The sequence below is a fragment of the Macaca thibetana genome, chromosome 20, assembly GCF_024542745.1.
Source record: "Macaca thibetana thibetana isolate TM-01 chromosome 20, ASM2454274v1, whole genome shotgun sequence".
In the NCBI taxonomy this organism is placed as follows: domain Eukaryota; kingdom Metazoa; phylum Chordata; class Mammalia; order Primates; family Cercopithecidae; genus Macaca; species Macaca thibetana.
Genome location: NC_065597.1, coordinates 17,545,199 through 17,552,542, shown reverse-complemented (window position 1 = coordinate 17,552,542; position 7,344 = coordinate 17,545,199). Strand labels below are relative to the sequence as shown.

At 46.6% G+C, this 7,344-nt stretch overlaps 1 long non-coding RNA gene across 2 annotated transcripts in view; it reads left to right on the top strand.

Annotated features, from left to right (window-relative positions):
• The first annotated feature begins 2,175 nt into the window (after positions 1-2,175).
• LOC126943787 (uncharacterized) overlaps positions 2,176-7,344 on the top strand; it is a 166,638-nt gene continuing 161,469 nt past the window's right edge. The window contains exon 1 of one of the 2 annotated variants that reach the window (XR_007721852.1): positions 2,176-2,209. This is a non-coding gene — a long non-coding RNA (uncharacterized LOC126943787). Of the gene's footprint in view, positions 2,210-2,930; positions 2,965-7,344 lie in introns of those variants that run through there. The other variant, XR_007721851.1, reaches the window with a different exon arrangement.

Genomic DNA, 7,344 nt, shown 5'->3' with positions numbered 1-7,344 from the left:
TCACTGCAACCTCTGCCTCCCGGGTTCAAGAGATTCTCCTGGCTGGCTGGCATGGTGGCTCACGCCTGTAATCCCAGCACTTTGGGAGGCTGAGGTGGGCAGATCACGAGGTCAGGAGATTGAGACCATCCTGGCTAACATGGTGAAACCCTGTCTCTACCAAAAAATACAAAGAAAAAAATTAGCCGGGTGTGGTGGCGGGTGCCTGTAGTCCCAGCTACTTGGGATGCTGAGTCAGGAGAATGGCGTGAACCCAGGAGGCAGAGCTTGCAGTGAGCGGAGATAGCGCCACTGCACTCCAACCTGGGCAAAAGAGCGAGACTCTGTCTCAAAAAAAAAAAAAAAAAAAATTCTCCCGCCTCAGCCTCCTGAGTAACTGTAACTACATGCACTTGCCACCACACCCAGCTACTTTTTTGTATTTTTAGTAGAGACAGGGTTTCACCGTGTTGGCCAGGTCTCAAACTCCTGACCTCAGGTGATCCCCGCCACCTCAGCCTCCCAAATTGCTGGGATTATAGGCGTGAGCCACTGCACCCGGACAGACTGTTTTTTCTCTTCTATTATCTTTACACTTACACATTCATGTGTTGTTTTAGTGTTCACCCTAAGCTCTTGGGGCTAGCAATTCTAATCTGCATCCTTGATTAAATGCTATGTGCTATGGGAGTCACATATTTTAGTTTTACATATGTTCTAAATCTCTCATTATGGTTGTCTAAAACAATTAGTATTATTAATTGTCCCCATATTGACCTTTCCAGTGCTCCTATTTCTTCCTGCAGTCCTAGGCTACAAATGGGATCACTTGCCGTCAGCCTAGGGTAATGCAGATCATCTGGCAATGAATTCACTCAGCTTTTGTATGCCTGAAAATGTCTTTATTTTACCTCCTTTAAAAAAATAGAACCAATTGTATTTTTAAAATTTTTGTATCAACATAAAACTCACCATTTTAACTTTTTTCTTTTTTCTTTTTTTTTTTTTTTGAGACAAAGGCTCTTTTTTTGGAGACAGGAGCTCTGTCACTCAGGCTGGAGTGCAGTGGCACAATCATATCTCACTGCAGCCTCAGATCCTGGACTGAAGCCATTTTCCCACCTCAGCCTCCCAAGTAGCTGGGACCACAGGAATGTGCCATCACGTTCAGCTAATTTTTTATTTTTGGTAGAGACAGGGTCTCACTATATTGCCCAGGCTGGTCTGGAACTCCTGGTGTCAAGCATTTGTCCTGCCTTAGAACCCCAAAGTACTGGGATTACAAGCGTGTGCCACCGCACATGGTCTCTTGGAACTTCTTGAATCTGTAGGTTTATATCTTTCATCAGTATGGGGGAAAACTCATGGCATTGCCTCTTCAAATATTGAGCCTGCCCTATTCTCTTTCTCTCCTTTTGAGACTCTACAGTTTGACTGTGCCCTTCATATCTCTTACACTATTTTTTAAATTCTTTTTTTGTGTGTGTGTGTGTGTGTGTGTGTGTGTGTGTGTGTGTTTAAGATATTTTCTATTAACCTGTGGCCAGTTCACTAATTCTATCTTCTGCCACGTCCAGTCTGCTGTTATAATCATATAACAAATTTTTATTTTTTATTTTTTATTTTTTTTGAGACGGAGTCTTGCTCTGTCACCCAGGCTGGAGTGTAGTGGCACGATCTTGGCTCACTGCAACAAGCTCCACCTCCCAGGTTTACGCCATTCTCCTGCCTTAGCCTCCCAAGTAGTTGGGACTACAGGCGCCTGCCACCATGCCTGGCTAATTTTTGGTATTTTTAGTAGAGATGGGTTTTCACCGTGTTAGCCAGGATGGTCTTTTTTTTTTTTTTTTTTTTTTTTTTTTTTTTTTTTTTTTTGAGACGGAGTCTCGCTGTGTCGCCCAGGCTGGAGTGCAGTGGCCGGATCTCAGCTCACTGCAAGCTCTGCCTCCCGGGTTTTTACGCCATTCTCCTGCCTCAGCCTCCCGAGTAGCCGGGACTACAGGCGCCCGCCACCTCGCCCGGCTAGTTTTTTGTATTTTTTAGTAGAGACGGGGTTTCACCGTGTTAGCCAGGATGGTCTCGAACTCCTGACCTCGTGATCCGCCCGTCTCGGCCTCCCAAAGTGCTGGGATTACAGGCTTGAGCCACCGCGCCCGGCCTGCCAGGATGGTCTTGATCTCCTGACCTCGTGATCTGCCCGCCTCAGCCTCCCAAAGTGCTGGGATTACAGGTGTGAGCAACCACACCTGGCAAAATTTTTTTTTTTTTTTTTTTTTTTTGAGACGAAGTCTCACTCTATTGCCAGGCTGGAGTGTAGTGGTGCGATCTCAGCTTACTGCAACCTCCACCTTCCAGGCTCAAGTGATTCTTGTGCCTCAGCCTTCCAAGTAGCCGTGACCAAGGTGCCCGCCACCACACCCAGCTAATTTTTGTATTTTTAGTACATATGGGGTTTTGCCATGTTGGCCAGGCTGGTCTCGAACTCCTGGGCTCAAGTGATCTGCCAGCCTCAGCCTCCCAAAGCTTTGGGATTATAGGCATGAGCCAGCGTGCCCTGCCCTCATATAATAAATTTTAATTCAGTTCTAGAATGTCAATTTGATTTTTTTTTTATTACTGTTTTTGTTTTGTTGTTTTTGACAGTCTCGCTCTGTTGCCCAAGCTGGAGTGCAGTGGCGTGATCTCAGCTCACTGCAAGCTCCACCTCCTGGGTTCACGCCATTCTCCTGCCTCAGCCTCCCGAGTAGCTGGGACTACAGGTGCCCACCACCATGCTGGCTAATTTTTTTGTATTTTTAGTAGAGATGGGGTTTCCCCATGTTAGCCAGGATGGTCTCGAACTCCTGACCTCGTGATCCGCCCATCTCGGCCTCCCAAATGCTGGGATTACAGGCTTGAGCCACCGCGCCCGGCCTGCCAGGATGGTCTTGATCTCCTGACCTCGTGATCTGCCCGCCTCAGCCTCCCAAAGTGCTGGGATTACAGGTGTGAGCAACCACACCTGGCAAAATTTTTTTTTTTTTTTTTTTTTTTTTTTTTTTTGAGACGAAGTCTCACTCTATTGCCAGGCTGGAGTGTAGTGGTGCGATCTCAGCTTACTGCAACCTCCACCTTCCAGGCTCAAGTGATTCTTGTGCCTCAGCCTTCCAAGTAGCCGTGACCAAGGTGCCCGCCACCACACCCAGCTAATTTTTGTATTTTTAGTACATATGGGGTTTTGCCATGTTGGCCAGGCTGGTCTCGAACTCCTGGGCTCAAGTGATCTGCCAGCCTCAGCCTCCCAAAGCTCTGGGATTATAGGCATGAGCCAGCGTGCCCTGCCCTCATATAATAAATTTTAATTCAGTTCTAGAATGTCAATTTGATTTTTTTTTTATTACTGTTTTTGTTTTGTTGTTTTTGACAGTCTCGCTCTGTTGCCCAAGCTGGAGTGCAGTGGCGTGATCTCAGCTCACTGCAAGCTCCACCTCCTGGGTTCACGCCATTCTCCTGCCTCAGCCTCCCGAGTAGCTGGGACTACAGGTGCCCACCACCATGCTGGCTAATTTTTTTGTATTTTTAGTAGAGATGGGGTTTCCCCATGTTAGCCAGGATGGTCTCGATCTCCTGACCTTGTGATCTGCCTGCCTTGGCCTCCCAAAGTGCTGGAATTACAGGCATGAGCCACAGCGCCTGGCCTATTTATGTTTTTTGAGACAGAGTTTTGCTCTTGTTGCCCAGGCTGGAGTGCAATGGCGTGATCTCAGCTCACTGCCAGCTCTGCCTTCCAGGTTCACGTGATTATCCTGCCTCAGCCTCCCAAGTAGCTGGGATTACAGGCACCTGCCACCACGCCCAGCTAATTTTTTATATTTTTAGTGAGATGGGGTTTCACTATGTTGGCCAGACTGGTCTCAAACTCCTGACCTCAGGCGATCCACCCGCCTTGGCTTTCCAAAGTGCTAGAATTACAGATATTAGCCACTGTGCCCGGCTCATTTGATTTTTTTGTTTGTTTGTTTTGTTTTTAAACAGAGTTTTGGTCTTGTTGCCCAGACTGGAGTACAATGGCGTGATCTCGGCTCACTGCAACCTCCACTTCCCAGATTCAAGCAATTCTGCTGTCTCAGCCTCCCAAGTAGCTGGGATTACAGGCACATACTACCATGCCTGGCTAATTTTTGTATATATCTTTTTATCTTTTTATCTGCATGGTCTAGCAATGAATCAAAAATTACAGAGGCTCTGGATGATGTAATCATTCTTCCAAAAAAGATTGAGGTTTTCTTCTTATGGACAGAGCAGTAGTGGATCACCTTGATCTCACTGAGGCACGTTTTATGCTTTACTGGGTTTGGTTTATCATAGTTTTGCACTTTATTCTAGGGCAAGGTCCTTATTCCTAGGCTGTTGTTCTTTCTCGTGGGATGTGGCCTTTACTCCTAGGGTGTAGCCCTTTTGAGGCCTCAGTTAAAAGCCCAGAGTGTTTGCCAAGGCTTTTGTACCTTGGCAGGGTTTAAACTTTAACATCGATTTCCCCAGCACTTGTGTGGCTGCTGAAGCTTCTGTTCAGCTATTACTCTCTCAGCTATTGTTTGCTTCTGTCTTTGTTAGAGTCTCATTCTGTGCATGCGCAGTTAGGAGTCAGCCAGTGACTTGAGAAACATTTCTTCACAGATTTTTGGCTTTCTGGCTCTATCTCTGGTTTCTTAAGGGTCTGCAGTGTTTTGATCCTTGTCTCAGTCACTTTGGAGGCTGTGTTTTTTTTAGCCCAATAAAGACTGTTACTTTCGGCCGGGTGCGGTGGCTCACGCCTGTAATCCCAGCACTTTGGGAGGCCAAGGAGGGCGAATCACGAGGTCAAGAGATCGAGACCATCCTGGCCAACATTTTAGTCTACTAAAAATACAAAAATTAGCTGGGCGTGGTGGCAGGTGCCTGTAGTCCCAAGTACTTGGGAGGCTGAGGCAGGAGAATCATTTGAACCCAGGAGACGGAGGTTGCAGTGAGCTGAGCTCCTGCCACTGTACTCCTGCCTGGCGACAGAGCAAGACTCCATCTCCAAAAAAAAAAAAAAAGATTGTTACTTTCTAGAGGAGCTCAATTCCTCTCAGCCAAAATATGGACAGTATGCTAAAAAAAAAAAAAAAAAAAATTCTGAGGTCGGGTGTGGTGGCTTATGCCTATAATTCTCGCACTTTGGGAGGCCGAGGCAGGTGAATCACCTAAGCTCAGGAGTTTGAGACCAGTCTGACCAATACCGTGAAACCCCGTCTCCAGTAAAAATACAAAAATTAGCCAGGCATTGTGGGGGGCGCCTGTAATGCCAGCTACTCGGGAGGGTGAGACAGGAGAACTGCTTGAACCCAGGAGGTGGAGGTTGCAGTGAGGAAAGATCGCGCCACTGCCCTCCAGCCTGGGTGACAGAGCAAGACTCCATCTCAAAAACATAAAAATCTGGGCTGGAGCTTCCCTGTGTACACCACTTTTCTCAAGGATTGTAGCTTCTCATTTCCTGACTGCATTGGTTTCTTTCTTATTCCTTCCAAAGATATTTTATATGTTTTAACTAGTTTTCATGGTTTTATTTCAGTGGAAATACAAGGTCTTAGTCATGTTTGAAATCAGAAGCATGCACTATTACATGTATGTATAGGGTTTACAGGGCCTTATATTGGCCAGGCATGATGGCTTACATCTGTAATCCTATCACTTTGAGAGGCCAAGGCAGAAGGATCGCTTGAGCCCAGGAGTTCAAGATCAGCCTGGGCAACAGAGTGAGACTCTGCCTCTATTAAGCAATAATAATAATTATTATTATTAAAGGGAAAAGAAAAGGCTTTATATGATCTCATATGATCTGACTTCTGGCCAGTTCTTTGACTCACCCACCCACTGCTTCTTCCACTCCTCTTTTTTTTTTTTTTTTTGAGACAGAGTCTCGGTCTTGTCACCCAGGCTGGAGTGCAATGGTGCCATCTCAGCTCACTGCAATCTCCGCCTCCCAGGTTCAAGCTATTCCCCTGCCTCAGCCTCCTGTTCTCTTTTTCTCATTTCAATTCAGCACACAGGTCTTCTTTGTTTTGTTTTGTTTTGTTTTTTGAGATCGAGTCTCACTCTGTCAGCCAGGCTGGAGTGCAGTGCCGCAATCTCAGCTCACGGCAACCTCTGCCTCCCGGGTTCAAGTGATTCTCCTGCCTCAGCCTCCTGAGTAGCTGAGACTACAGGCACCTGCCATCACACCCAGCTAATTTTTGTATTTTTAGTAGAGATGGAGTTTCACCTTGTTGAACAGGCTGGTCTTGAACTCTTGACCTCAAGTGATCTACCCACCTTGGCCTCCCAAAGTGCTGGGATTACAGGCATGAGCCACAGCACCGACCTCCTTTTTTTTTTTTTTTTTTTTTAATTTTTCTGAGACAGGGTCTCACTCTGTCACCCAGGCTGGAGTGCAGTGGCATGATCTCAGCTCATTGCAACCTCCACCTGCCACTTTTAAGTGATCCTCCTGCTTAAGCCTCCTGAGTAACTGGAACTATAGGTTGCACCATCATGCCCAGCTAATTTTTGTATTTTTAGTAGAGGCGGGGTTTCTGCATGTTGGTCAGGTGCCTCTCAAACTCCTGACCTGAGGTGATGCATCCACCTCAGCCTCCCAAAGTGCTGGGATTACAGGCATCAGCCACCACACCTAACAGGCCTTCATTTTGAATGCTTATTCCCACCTCCTTAGAATGTTGAACTAGTTATTAACTTCTAATTTTGAAACACTTTAGAGCCCTCTTTTCATAGTTGCACTTTGGGAGGCCGAGGCAGGCGATCACCTGAAGTCAGGAGTTCGAGACTAGCCTGGCCAACATGGTAAAATCCATCTCTACTAAAAATACAAAAACTAGCCAGGCATGGTGGCAGGCACCTGTAATCCCAGTTACTTGGGGAGGCTGAGGCAGAAGAATCACTTGAACCCAGGAGGCAGAGGTTGCAGAGCTGAGATCATGTCATTGTACAGCAACCTGGGCAACAAGAGCAAAACACTCTGTCTCAAAACAAAACAAAACAAAACAAAAACAAATTCTCAACAGGCCAGGTGCAGGGTTCACACCTGTAACCCCAGAACTTTGGGAGGCTGAGGTGGGAGGATCACTTGAGCTCGGGAGGCTGAGGATGCAGTGAGCATGATCATGCCATTATACTCTAGTCTGGGTGACAGAACAAGAACCTGTGTCAAAAACAAAATACTAAAATTACAAAAAATAATTAGCTGGTCATGGTGCCACACACCGGTAGTCCCAGCTACTGAGGAGGCTGAAGCGGGAAGACTGCTTGAGTCCAGGAGATTGAGGCTGCAGTGAGCCACAATTATCATGCCACTGCACTCTAGCCTGG